Here is a 14,501-nt window from a genome sequence, read left to right on the forward strand (position 1 = left end):
CAAGCTATTCTTAGCCAGGTTTAGCACGTAGTATCTCTACAGTAAATCTTTAACTTGGCAAAAGGTGTTATTGTAAAAAAAAGAAAAGAAAAACACCTCAGTTGCTGTTTTCCTTTGGGTGGATCCCAAAATCCTGCTATTCATTTTGCGGAACAGTTGGTGGCATTCCCTTTACTTAGGTTCCAATATTAATGGCTCATTTTACAGCTCCGTTTATGATGATGGATGTGAATTAATAACCCCTGCAAATCTCAACCTTATCATCTCATTAATGTGCCTGAATAATAGTTGGCACGGAAGCCTCTGCTGGTTACTCACAAGTCCCCCTGAAATCCTGCCCTATGTTTGGTTGGCTTGGCTTGGCTTGGCTTAGCTGAAGCTCTTCATGTTCTCTTAACTTTGGGAAATGAAGAAGAAAGATGAGAGGTCACAAAAGAACAACATTCATACAGCTGTGTGCAGGTACTGCAGGAAAGCTGGGCAGCTCTCAGTGAGAAAAGACCAGGCATGCTGATATTCAATGTGCAGCCATGTGAGGATCTCTCGATGGAGCTTGGAAAGTTACTCAGGAAAAGCTCTCCGAGTGCAAATCCTGCAAGGTTCCAAACTGGAATTAGTTTGGATCTGTCCTTGTGCCTTCGCCAAATTTGACTGCGGTGATAAAAATGTGCTCAACTCTGCTCCATACAAAATGGAAAGGAAGAAGGAAAATTAGCCAGGATTCCCCACTGTGATGAAGAGAGAAAACACTGGTCAATTTTACCCCAGGTTTCCCACCCCTCCTCCTCCTCCTCTGGCTACTGAGGAGGAGCTGCAAGGCTGTGTAACTAGCATTCTAGAACCTGTCTCAGAATCTGACATAAAGGAAGTGACAAGCACTTTCCTGGAGCTAGGAGTAAAAAAAAAGAGAAAAGAGGCACCAAGAGGAGGAGGAGGAGGAGGAAAGAAGGAGGAGGAGGAGGAGGAGGAGGAGAAGGAGGAGAAGGAGAAGGGGGAGAAGGAGGAGGAGGAGGAGGAGGAGGAGGAAGAGAAGAAGAAGAAGAAGAAGAAGAAGAAGAAGAAGAAGAAGAAGAAGAAGAAGAAGAAGAAGAAGAAGAAGAAGAAGAAGAAGAAGAAGAAGAAGAAGAAGAAGAAGAAGAAGAAGAAGAAGAAGAAGAAGAAGAAGACGTGCTTATCGGGAAACTAGTATATCGCTATAGCTTAACCTCTTTGGAGAATGAAAATAAGGAGAAGTTCAACTTCGCATACTCAAAATACATATTGTATGTTTCTCCTACTTGCCTCTGTAAGCCATAATTTTAGTTTTCATGGGGTTTTTTGGGGTGTGTGTGTGTGTCAAAACAGAGAAAAATGGACCTCCTCTTCATTGTATAAAGATTGCTAGTTTGAGTCAAAGATGGTATCAAAACCACAAACGCTTTTAAAATGCCATTTTCCCATCAAGAGCAAAATCTTTCTTCCATAATTTGAAGGAGACTCAGCTGCCAACCTCACTTTTTCTCTCTCCTAGTGTCACTTACACTTTCTGGGGACTTCTCTTCTCCTTCAGGGTTTGCTGAAGAAAAGCTTATGGCGGAAAGAGAGGGCACCGAGAGAAATCATCAAGAATTTCAGCTCCAGTGCTCAAACATCAGCCTGATATTTTTAGCCCAGCCCTGGGCAAAACCACCTGGGGCCTGAGCAACCACCACATCTGGTTTTCCAGAGAGAAGCTACAAAGCGTTAAATGTGTATATTTTAACAGGGAGCTTAGCCTTTGCAAATCCACCTTTCTCTCCAAAGATGCTTGACCTATAATGGAGAAAGTTCCCCAATTAAAAAAATCCGAAGCTGTGAATTCTATTTTAGCACTGCCAGAGGCCAAGACTATTAAACATTTATGGAGACCATCCGTTACGGCCATGGCTTCACATTCCTGCTTCGGCCTAGCACAATTTGGTCGCAGGGAAAAATGAAGAATATCCCCATATCGGTCTTGTTAAAGATGAAATTAAAATGCCCGGAGTCTGGATCCTCAAGTCGGAGGATATGATTCTGACCTGCCTCGTGTCCATCTATAATGGTGTCTCTCAACCATGGCAATTTTAAACTGCATGGATTTCAACTCCCAGAATTTCACAGTGCTGGCTTGGTAATTCTGGGAGTTGAAGCCCATTCAGCTTAAAGTTGACACCATTGGGAGATACTCATCTATACCAGTGGTAATATGCTACCGGTGTGGAGCGGTTCCCCTGAACCGGTAGTAAAAAAAAAGCTGATGATCGGCTGATAGGAGGGAAAAAATCCGAGAGGAAAAAGAAGAGAAAAGTGCAGGATTGGCCCTCCCACCTGCCCCTCTTCTTTATCCTCTCATCTGATTGGTGCTGCAGGTCTCAGCTGGTGTGGGGAAAGCCGCACGCTGGCTTAGGCAAGGCATGCCCAGCAAGCCACGTCCACCGAACTAGTCGTTAAACAACTTCAACCCCACCACTGATCTATACTGTGAGTCAGATTGTTTCCAAACATGAAAAATTGTTCCCTTCTTCACCTCTTAGCCCTGCAAGTTAGACCAGGGAGGAAGCTCAACAGGAATACTAACTGTTTTTGTATAAGGTTACATGAACAGAATCCTGCAAGTATTTCTCCGTTTTTGTTTTTTTTAAATTCTCTGGAAAACTAAGGAGGACTTCTTCTTATATGATATTCATACCCCTTTTCCTTTTCTGGGCTGAGAATATATTTTCACACCGGTTGTCCAGTCAGTAGCTCTGCCTCTGGTCTCCCAAGATCTCTCTCAGAAGCCATGACATTACACCATCACATAAGATACACACAGAACCTTAAAGTCATAGCAAAGCTTGAACTGGGTTGTATCAGGAGCAGAGAATCAGGGCCATGCAGGAGTTGAGCGGTGCGGTGGCCTAGAGGTGGAGCTCTCACTTCACAATCAGGAGGCTGTGAGTTCGATCCTAGATAGAGGCAGATATTTCTGTCTCTGGGCACACTGAGAATATATCTGCTGAAACAATCTCCACATTGGTGACAGGAAGGGCATCCGGCCAGTAAACACTCAGCTCCATTCAGTTGCTCAAGACTCCACCCCGCAAGGGATTACGGGGTCTTTAAAAGAAGAAGATGATGTTGTGGGAGATGGCGGTTAAGAAGACTAACTGCTGAAACCTACACACAAGAATCTAGCCAATTAAAGTTCAATACTAAATTGGCAAGAAGTTGGACTTATACCATTTGTGGGAACAGAACAATGCTAGGCTGATGACTCACTTAACTCTGCAGCCTCAGCTCTGCTTGCTCTTCTCCTGCGTTGTACTCTATTACCCTTTCAGGGCTTTTTCAAATAAGAAACAACTCATGTCCATCGGGGAAAAAAATTTTTTTGGGAATTAATATTGTGTTTGGGTACATTTTATTGCTTTGGTAGGAGAAGCAATATTTGAACTTTCCAGCTCAGAGCTGTCACCTTTTTCTCTTGCAATCAAAAGAAAACGTCACCCCTGCCGTTGTGCCAATTGCGCAAACGGGTCCTGAATTACAAATGTGTGGCACTGCACGGGTTTACAAGATGTTTTGTTGCCCTGTGTTCAATTACAAGGGGGACTCTCATGTTTTTTCTGTATGTTTTCATGGATCATTAAATGGACAACTGCAGGCAGGCATGTCAACTGAAATTCCAGTTGTTTTACCTGACAAGCGGAGGAGAAGAAAGACTTAACTTTCTGAGATTATCAACCTGGACGGCGAACAACCGCCAGTCAGAATTGCTAATCCTCTCACAGATATATCAAATGAATTATTAAATTAATCATGCGCTCGTTAGAGACTTTTATGAATGACGTCTGGAAATACCTGCCTGTACTGCAGATGGGTGGTAAGGACAGGAGAGAAATTTCCAGAAGGAGGAAAGGCCCCACCAGTTTGTCAAAGCTGGCCATCACTCTAGGAATGGAATGCAGTGAAAAAAGGGTGTACTTTGGAGAAATTATCTTTTTCTTCAATTCCTACACCTCTGGATGGAAGGGGAGCAACCAAGCTGGTGCCGCGGTTAACTGTTAAGGCATCAGGTTGGATACCAGGAGAGTGTGAGCATTAATCCTGCCTCAGGCATGAAAGTCAGCTGAATACGTTTGGGCCAATCACTGGGAGACAGTTAGTTCTAGTCCCACCTTAAGCATGAAAGATGGCTGCATGACTTTGGGCCAATCACCAGGAGAAGATGAGTTTTAGTCCCACCTTAGAGATGAAAGATGGCTGGATGACTTTTGGCCAATCACCAGGATATGATGAGTTCTAGTCCCACCTTAGAAATGAAAGATGGCTGGATGACTTTCGGCCAATCACCAGGAGATGGTGAGTTCTAGTCCCACCTTAGAGATGAAAGATGGCTGGATGACTTTCGGCCAATCACCAGGAGATGGTGAGTTCTAGTCCTGCCCTAGGCACAAAAGTGTCACCTTGTTGCTACTGATGAATCATCCTGACACTAATAGAGCAAAGATGCCCCTAAACCAATGGATGTAAAACACCATGAATGTGAGTTGTATTGTACAGTGGAACAAGAGAATCATGCACATAGCTTTTGGGAGGGCTGTCATATTTCCAAGTCCAGGTGCAAAAAGTCCTAAATATTAATTTAACCATCTCCTTTCTTGCATGAAGCTAGCCAATCACAGCCCAGTTTCTCCATATTAGATTCGTACGACTGGGGGGGGGGGAACCCCCCACCTAGAATTAAAACCAAATTACAACCCAAAATGAGATCTGAACAATGCCACCTGAGCGCCACATTTGATTTTCTTGATTGTGCATACAATGCCTGAAGGAAGCAATCAGAGCGATGCAAACAAAAGCCAGGCCATTTGGATTTCAGAGTTCACGCAACCCTCTTTCTCAAAGAACCAGTTTGGCTGATGAATGTGCCCTAAAATATTACAATTGTATAGCTATATCCTAGACTTATCCAGTCTTATTGAAGCTCCTTCAAGGATTGGGATCTGCCCTTGACCAGGAAGGTATCTAAAAAGACAGAGGCCAGGTACAAAATCCTAGTAGCCCAGCCTCACCAATCTTGGACCTTCCAGAAATGTTTGGACTGCAACGGCTAGAATTCCCAGCCAGCATTCCTGGGCTGGTCCAAATTTCCTTCCCTTTAGAACCTCAATTTTAATTGGCTGGCGATAGAAGGTATATTCTCCCTGTATTGAAGATCTTTGGACTCTTTTCCAGGGGGCTAAAAACCACGCTTGACTTTTGACAGAGTCTGCCACAGGTCCCCATCGTCAAAACCAGATGGGACGAGGATGAAACCGAAGTGGGTTTAATTCCCTTTTTGATTTAACCAAACCGAAGGAGGTGGATTAAATGAATCACTCCCCCATGTCCTTCAATGTACCCTTCCTTTCTTTTGAAATATACTGTTCGGTGGTGGCTTTCGGTAGAGATCTGAGGACCACATTAGAAACTGGAGAAGGTCTCTGTGTGTTTTCATCCTTGCTTTGCAGGACTTCAGTTGTTGGGAGTACATGGGTTTTGCATGCATCTCTCGGAAGATTGTTGATGCAACCCCAGCTGGCACCGAAGTCCAAAGTTGTGAATTTCTATTTTCAGTTGCCTGCTGCTTCTGATTCCTCACCCCCCCTCTTCCCAGATCCTTTCTCTCGGTAACCTGAAATGACCCAATGAAATGACTCCTCGTTCCAAACATCAAGGGAAATCCATGCCAGCTTTTTCCAGGTGCCCAGCCATTAGATATCAACAGCCCATGCAAATTGCATTATCAGAATCTATCGCTCAGGAAGATTTGGGAGAATTGCCAGGTTTCCACGAACATCTGCTGCAGCTTGCTTTTTTTTTTTTTTTTTTGGAATCCTTTTCATTCTGTGACAAATGTTGGGCTTGCTTTAAGGAAAGGCAGTCCCTTGGCTAACCACCCTCGAGTCACCTGTGTTTGTATCTGAGAATCAGAGAGGAGGCTTGACAGACGTTTGACTCCCTCCTTTCGGTGTGCAAAATTGGGAGATTTAGACAGTTTATTGACCCCTGAGGGAGAAAGGCACACAGGCTGTTGCCAGCAAAACTTGTGTGAATTTGGGCTTCTTTCCAATGCAGGTGCGTGTAGAATATTAACTATGTTGTACTAGAAGAGAAGCTGAAAAGAGAAAAGAGATCTTCCCTATGGAGTCTGATATAAGAACTGATAGGAGATGCGAAGAAGCAAAGTCACTTGCTAAAAAAAAAATAATAATCAAAGGAACCTCCAGCCTTTGATTAGAAGAATTGTAATAGGTGGTATCGAATGATTTTCGAGGTTTTTCTAAAGCCAGGTGGTTAAAAATGGAATCCTCACTGGTTGTTTGAAATGGACCAGTCCAGTGGTGGGATTAAAAAAAAAATTACTACCAGTTCTGTGGGCATGGTTTGGTGGGCATGGCTTGGTGGGCGTGGCAGGGGAAGGATACTATAAAATCCCCATTCCCTCCTCAACCCACGAACCTGCTTTCCAGCTCTGTTCTCCTGTGCAGGGCAACCAAAGAAGACCCAGCCGGTCAGCTGGGACTCAATGGGAGGCGGAGAATAGATGGGGTTGGCAGGGCCAGTCAGAGGTGGGATTGGCCGGTTCTCCAAACTACTCAAAATTTCCACTTCCAGTTCTCCAAAACTGGTCAGAACTGGTTGAATACCATCTCTGGACCAGTCCAAAAAAAAAAGAGAGAGACCCATCTCACCCCGTTTCAGGGATTGTGAAGGTAGACTTTCCATTAGCAAGCACTGTTCTCGGTGACCATGAAAACTTTAGTTGATAATAAGGTTGTCCAACCTTGGCAACTTTAAGACTTGTGAACTTCAGCTCCCAGAATTCCCCAGCCAGGTGATGTGCTCTACTATACTGTGTAAGGAAGGGAATATTTAGCTGATTCTCAGAGTAGACTCTTGTTCAACTCTTTCCTATTGGCTTAAGGAGACTGATGTGATTCTTACCCATTTAGAATTAATCGCTTTTCCTGTTCTATGCCAGGTTATGGTTCATTTCCTTGAAACTCAATCGAAGGCAGAGATAAAGCAATTCCAGGCTTCTGGGTGGAAAGCCACAAATCACCAAGGACAGAACTGAAAGGCAAACAGGATTCCTGGAACAGAAGTCTCGACTCTTCCTTCCCTCTGCTCCAAAACCCTGTTTCTCTTTCTTCTACTTTCTGGAGGAAAATGTCAGTAATCAGTACACGAGATCCTAAAGGTTGGCCTCTCCTAAGAGTCGGTTTTCTTTAAGCCGGCAAGATGCTGCTGAACCTGAAGAATATTAAATTGGGTAGGAGTACCGATTGGTTTGAAAGATTTTAAGGGAGATGGGATAAATTAGGGAAGATCGATTGGTTAACCAGGCTAATTGCAGAGGCAGTCTACCATAGAATAGCGGGGAGAGGAACCATCTCTGTCTTAATCTGGTGGGAATCTCTAGATCAGCTTTGTGGATGTGACCTTGGGAGAAACTGGCGAATGTTTATTTGTGTGTATGTGTCTGTCTGTCTGTCTGTCTGTCTGTCTGTCTATCTATCTATCTACTACCTATCTTTTTATCCATTTATCTACTTCTCTACCTCCCCCCATCTATTTTTATCATCTCTGTCTATCTGTCTGTCTGTCTGTCTATCATCTATTTATCTATGGTATCTCTCTCTCTCTCTCTCTCTCTCTCTCTCTTTATCATCTGTCTCTGTCATCTATCTATCTATCTATCTATCTATCTATCTATCTATCTATCTATCTATCGTCTGCTGTTGGAGAAGGCAAAAGGAGCAGGAGACAGCAGTGGGTGAGATGGCTAGATAGTGTCATCAATGCAATGAACATAAATTTGAGCAAACTCTGGGAGACAGTGGAGGATAGGGACTGATGAGCTATGGTCCATAGGGTTGCGAAGAATCAGACATGACTTAGCAATTGAACAACCACAACAAAAGTGAAGTTCAGGTCAGCCCCTTTCCCAATAACCTTGCATTTTGATTGGATGGCTTCACTATGATTACCACCTGCTAGTTAAAATAATAGGTGTTTTTTTCCCCCTCTCTGCATGAATTCAAATGTTAAATTGATTCCATTGGTTTAACTGGTTGTGGACTCTTCAGATGACCAGAGTCCTGTTCCTCAAAAGGAAGCGGATTTGCTTGAGCTGTTGACCAACCCCTCAACTCTTCCACAAGGCTGAGCCTGCTCTACGCTAAACAGAGATGGTTACCTGAGAGGTTAGGTAAATAATGACAAATCAATACATTTCTTTACTGGGAAATGTGGGTAATGTTCAAGATCTGGGGACCAACAGATCAACTGCTGGTTCAGCCTTCCAGAAATTTCTTTTGGGCTGCCACCCAAAGAAAGATCTGTTAGCTGATGAAGATTAATAGGAAAACCCTCAGAGCACCTCTATTGTTTAAAATCCATTTTCATTTAAAAAAAAAAAACAGGTTTTCTTTCTTTCTTTTTTTTTCCAAATTCCCTATGGTGTGAAAAAAGTGTTTTAACTCCCAGGTGTAAAGCTATTATCCTTCCCCCATAATTCTACAGAATTTTCTGAGTAAGATTCTGCAACCTTGTGTGGTAATTTTTTGTGATTTATGCAATATCCGAAGCCATTCTAAGATAAGTTAATTCCACCTTTTCTTTTTAAGAAAGCTTTGCTTCCTCTTAAAAATCTCCATATCGTTCATCCTAGACCTAGATGGGATGTATGGCCTGTTCAGTTTGATTTTCTGTCAAATCTCATGACAATCTCAGTCCACAACATTTATTCCCTCCCGAAACAGTCCACAATGAACCTTCAGAGTTGATACAGAGAGGGAAGAGGTGTGGGTCAAGTGACATAAATTATATAAAGCAGGATAAATTTCCGATCAAAGACCTCTAGCTGGGGACTGAACCATGGCAAAGTACAAAATAGGGTCATCTTGCTATATTATACAATTTTTGTGTATTAATGTTGAGTTCTAGCAGGCTCCCTATCCCAAAGCCCTTAGACTCTCGTCCAAGATAGCCAAAGACCATGAAGGTTGCACATCAAGATAGCTAAAAATCCAACCAATTCGGAAGGAACTAATCTTGCAGGGAAAAACTGCTGTCTTTCAAGTTCCATCAGCAAAGCCCAAGTCACGTTAAGCCATACCCAACAGACCCTTGAAGCACAAAGGCTGGTGTTTCATAATTGCTTCCCAGATGATTTCAACTACAAAAAGGGGCAGTCCCAACCCAAAAGTTAGTGGCTGAGATGGGGTACCCAGAAATCACAGACAGACTGACCTGTCCCAATTGTCATCCAGAAATTTCTGGATCAGAAATCTGTGATCTTTGGAAAACTTCTTGGTTATTATGCTGGACAGGAAGGAAGCATTTAATTAGAAGAATTCCTATTTTTAGGAGATGCTGTAATTTGGCCATGGGCCAAAGCTTGCAGCCATGGCGAGAGTTTTCACTCGCATACCCATCCTCACTTAGCCTGCCTTCCTCTCATTTCCAAACATTCCACAGACCCCTTTTCAATTCAGAAATCCTGCACCCCAAAGGCATGCAACATAATCCCATCAGAACAATTGCCTAGCTGTTGCCTTTGCTTGCATTGTGCGATCTGCGATCTTCTCACAATCAGAGTCACACTCAATTGTTTGTTCCAGGATTTTGAACTTGGGCAGTGATACTGAAGCCCAAAATACATATGTGTCATTGATTGAACCTACATTGAAGGACCTGCATTTATGTTTGAAAATACCCCAAGCATGTAAAGGGGGATGTTGGTGCCTCTCTCTAGGTGCCAGGCCTTGGAAGACCAATGGAAGTTTTTGCAAGATTGGTTGCTTAGATTTCCAGATACCTGTATGCCCTCTGTACCTCCATCTCCAGCTCATCTCTCATCTCTACATCATCTCTGGTTTCCAGAAATCCACATTTTTCATTGTCTTCACTGTGAGCGACCAAGATTTCATCTAATAAGAATACCTTGGGCAATGAACGAGCCTCCCTAACTACCCTTCTTGTACAACCCGGTCCTATAAAAGACAGTAACGTTTATTGATTTTATATCTATCTGTCTTTAAAGAGCAACACGATTAAGATGTTACCTATTGGATGGATTCGATTCTAAGAAGAAGGAAAAAAATGAAGCCACTCATTCTTTCAAAGAAAGGAAACAATATTAAGGATTAAATCAGAAATTAAGCTATCTAACTCAATGTGATCTTCCCCACTTGAGTTCCAATCAATTCCACCCCCCCTGAAAATGCCAAAGATTGAACTGACATCCTTTGGTATGAACAGCCCCAAACATGCTTAAAATTAATAATCCTACCAAATTCCATTACAGGCCAGATGTCCACATATAATTTCACTGCATTTCCCCTGACCAGACTATCCAAATGATATGGAAGTTCTCCCCAAAGCACAGTTAGTGCCTCGGATTTAGCTGTTTTGACATCTTCCCTTGATTGACAGCTTAGGAAAGTGCAAGTAAATAGGATCCAGAGGCAAAGACCCCCCTCTGTTCATTACCAGGGTGGATTTCTGTCAGTAGGGGATTGGTTCCCCCCCCAAGATGATGGTCTCTGTTGTTGCATCTCCTGGACGGAGAAATTAAACCTTTTATCCCTCCAAAAGTCAAGGGTTGAGTTTTCCAACCCAAGACATGAACCCCCCACGCCGAGTAACTTGGCAACTCCGCCGGTTTGAGGGACCTCCGACACATTGGCTGACTGCAGGAGCTGGATGGCCAAAGCTTCATGCATAAACGAGACTTGACCATTCATTCCACCAAATTTGGCTCGGAATCCAATGCTCCCCATTAATCTTTCCCAGTCAAGTTGTTCTTTCTGAGACTCAGGAGAAAACCAAACCCCTAACAGAGACCCCACCACGAAAGTATGATTTGCAGCATGATGATAACAGATAATCAGAGTTAGAAGGGACCTTGTAGGTCATCTAGTCCAACCCCCCTCCTCACCCAAGTGGGAGAAAGACGTCTCTTTCCATACCTCCCCAACCTTCCCCCCCAAAATATGATTTCCTGCCTCCCGTTCTCCCCTTTCCAAAGAGATTAGCTTCCCCTCTTTCAATCGGTCCAGGAGTTGGGTGAGAGACCGGGAAGAAAGGTTGGTAAGACCAAGAAGAAACGCAAGAAGGCAATTTCTTCCTTCAACCTCTCCCTCCCCAAGGAACAAACCAAAGAGCACTCCCCAAGCCCTTTCTTCCTTTCTCCATCGAGATCGCCATGCCTATATTGACCGGCGTTTGTGTGTGCCTCACGGGTGCTGGGTGGGTGGGTGGGGGGAGTTGGGGGTATCAGAAAGCTGCAGTGCTTTGTCCACGGCACGTCTGGAACGGTGGTCCACCACGAGACCATTTGGGGTGGAGAGAGAAGGAAGACCAGCAGTGTGGTGTGGTCAAAGAGAAAGGAGCCTCCCCTCCCCAAGTCCAAGGCAAGAGGGAAAGGATGGAGAAGGGGGAATCATATTTAGTCTGGTTCCAAGGCGGGGTGGTGGTGGCAAGGGAAGGGGTTTTAACTCCACAACGAAGGTACCGTCGGCTTCATCCCCACCTTCCCTAGCAACTCCTCAATAGCTTAGAGAGCCTCAACAGCAGCGCCTTCAAACCTCCTGCCCTTTTACCCAAAACCTGGGTCACTGGGAACCCATTGCACCTTTTCAATCTAAGACCAGCCTATTTATCCTCTGCTCCTGCCTCACTTCGCCCCTCCAGAGACGGACACCCGGAGCATAAAGGATCTGTGTCTAGTTGTGCAAAAGAAATCAGGGAGAGGGGGGGGGGAGAGGGAAGGGTTAGCGGGAGAGGAGGGAAAGAGAGAGGTACCTTATTCAGGGAGCCTGAATCGCCTTCTCTCTTCATCGCAGCCAGCCGTGCCTATTCATCCTTTAATCCTTGAAAACAGAGGCACGATTCAAAACATCGCCTTGCACGAGGTTCTTCCAAACTGCTCCTTCCCATTGCTCGCTCGCTTGCCTTTTTTGCGGGGTGGTTTGGTTGTGGCTTTGTTGGATTGTTGTTGTGGTTGTGGGGTTTTTTTTGTTTTTTTGTTTGTTTTTTTCCGGGAGGGGGAAAAAAAAATAATAATCCCGAGCAATCTCCCCTCCGTTTCCCTCGCCTCCTCCGAGCAATAGACAGGAGGAGGATTAAAAGAATATATGTGTGTATATATCACAGCACATCAGTTTCTCTCCCCTCTGCATGCTTCTCTGTCTTCTGGTAAAGACCCTGGCTTGGCGTTGGCTTGCCTCTCGGAAGGGAGGGAGGAAAAAAATAATAATAAGAACAAGAGCGGCTTCGAAGAGAAAGGAAAGAAGGAAGGAACGAGGAAGAGAGCCTTGAGGAGGAGAGGAAGAGAGAATGAACGAGGAAGGGGAGGGAAAGGGCAGTGGGAGGGAGCAGGGGAAAAAAGAGGCTGGCTTCACATTTGTGTCTGATGGGCTTCGCTCTCCTTAAGCCCCCACCCCCCCCCCCCCCGCCCCCACCCCTTTGGAGAATAAGAGGGCCCCTGATGCTGATAATGGCCTGTACCAATTTATTGCACTTAAGCAGGGGTGGGGATTTCTCTTAGCAAAGGGAAGGCAAACCATGCCAGCCTCCCTGAGGTCCCCTCGCCAAATTGGTTTCTGCTGGCCGATTTGTCATAGCATCTCCCGCTGACCTTATTGCTGCTGGAGTCGGTAGGAAATGCTAACGCCGACATTCCTAAGAACCAGGACAGCAGGGGGAAACTAGGAGCAAAAAAAGAGGAAGGGGTAGGGGGAAACCCCTGGGCTCGGGAGCAAGGGACGCATGAGGTTGGAAATGCCAGCTTGGAAAACTCCCCTTGGCTAACAAAGTTCAGGGCTAGAGAATGCTGTAGACTGGCATGGTTGATGCATCGGGCATCTTGATAAGCTCCGGAGCCTTTTAACTTCCATTCTTCATTTTTGGCAAGAAGTCATCGTTCTCCTGATAGAAATCCTGCCTGCTGTTCGTTCCTGTTCTTGCACTGTGCCTGGTCTCTCCATTTGACCTAGCATGAGTGGGTTAGTACAATATTAAGGGCTAAGTCTGCCACGTCTGGCCTGCAAAGATCCAGATGACCACTAGAGGGCAGCAATGAGATGGGGAAACCCAACCCACTGGGTTAACCAGGATTGAATAATGATTGTTGGGAGTTCATAGATAATACCCATCTTAGGATTCCCCCCCAAAAAACTTCCAACTCCGCTTCTCAAGAAAAAGGATGGTCTCTTTTTTTCTTCTCAACGCTGATCTCTGAGGTCAACGGTGACATTGAAGCTCTTGAGGAATGATTTCTTCCTCTTCGTTAAGATGATAATTTGTTGGGTTTTGAATCCACCTTTTTTTTGCCTTCCATTCTTGGAATCTGGGAACCAGGAGATGGAGCTGAAGAGTAGCTTTCCTAAGTGGTGAGAATGGAACACAAGTTAGGGAGGAAGTTTATGGAGAGTCCTCAAGTTGTAGGACGACGGAAAGAAGAAGAGCCACAGAACTGTCCAAGCGGTAGAGGGTTTTTAAAGAGCCGATGGTTGGCTTGTTGCTACTACCGCTACGGTCATGAGCCTTGGGTTTGAGCATCGACTCTTAACATGCAGACACATTTGCAATATTTCTGTGTTTTCCATCTACAGGAAGAGCTGGTCCTTGAGCAGGGCCTTGTTACAAAACGGGGTGCAGGGTTTTTTTCAGTGGTTTGGACGCCATGCAAAATTCTCTCCAAAACTAAGTCTGGGTCAATACGAGCAAATTCCAGTGAGAAAACGGAGTCAAGATGGAAATGTTCTGCAGGGAGGTGAAACCAGAGCTTTAGGTAGCTTCTTGACTACAGAGATGTCCCCGAATGTCTTCTGCTGTAAAAAGTGAAAATAGGCACTCACGACATCTCTCTTTTTTTTCTTTCTTTCACACGCTCCTTTATCACTCCATCACTATTTGCCCAGAGGGATTAACAGACCTTTTTTTCTTTCTTTATGAAGACCTGTTGACCTCATCTGGCCCACAGAGGGATGGAGAAGATGTGATGCAGTTGGGACTAATCCCACAAATGCATCTCTCTGTACATGACAAACGGACCCATCAGAAAGAGAGCAGGTGGTCTTTAAACCTTTGGACCATTTGGTCCAGGGCAGGGGTGTCAAATTGACTTCATTGAGGGCCACATCAGCGTTATGTTTGAGCTCAGGGATGAGTGGGTTGCGGTGGGCATGGCCAGCTCAACGTCACTCATGTCGGGGGGCACCTGTGGTAGCAAAGTGCTAAGGCAGGACTTCCCTCAAACCCTCCCTCACTTTCATCATAATCTCCTTCCTTCCTTCCTTCTTCCTTCCTTCCTTCCTTCCTTCCTTCCTTCCTTCCTTCCTTCCTTCCTTCCTTCCTTCCCTTTCCTTTCCTTCCCTCCTTCCTTCCTTCCTTCCTTCCTTCCTTCCTTCCTTCCTTCCTTCTTTCCTTCCTTCCTCATTTCCCTTCCTTCCTTCCTTCCTTCC

The 14,501-nt window shown here is 44.8% G+C and overlaps 1 protein-coding gene across 4 annotated transcripts in view; it reads right to left on the reverse strand.

Moving 5' to 3' along the window:
• Positions 1 to 11,954, reverse strand: part of B3GAT1 (beta-1,3-glucuronyltransferase 1) — a 55,481-nt gene extending 43,527 nt beyond the window's left edge. For all 4 annotated transcript variants that reach the window (XM_087939121.1, XM_087939123.1, XM_087939122.1 and 1 more), the window contains exon 1: positions 11,839 to 11,954. The gene's annotated coding sequence lies outside the window, so the exon portion shown is untranslated. The remainder of the gene's footprint in view (positions 1 to 11,838) is intronic.
• Between the last annotated feature and the right edge of the window lie 2,547 nt (positions 11,955 to 14,501).

Source organism: Pseudonaja textilis, chromosome 9 (genome assembly GCF_049901715.1).
Source record: "Pseudonaja textilis isolate UNSWEBS1 chromosome 9, rPseTex1.2, whole genome shotgun sequence".
Lineage (NCBI taxonomy): Eukaryota > Metazoa > Chordata > Lepidosauria > Squamata > Elapidae > Pseudonaja > Pseudonaja textilis.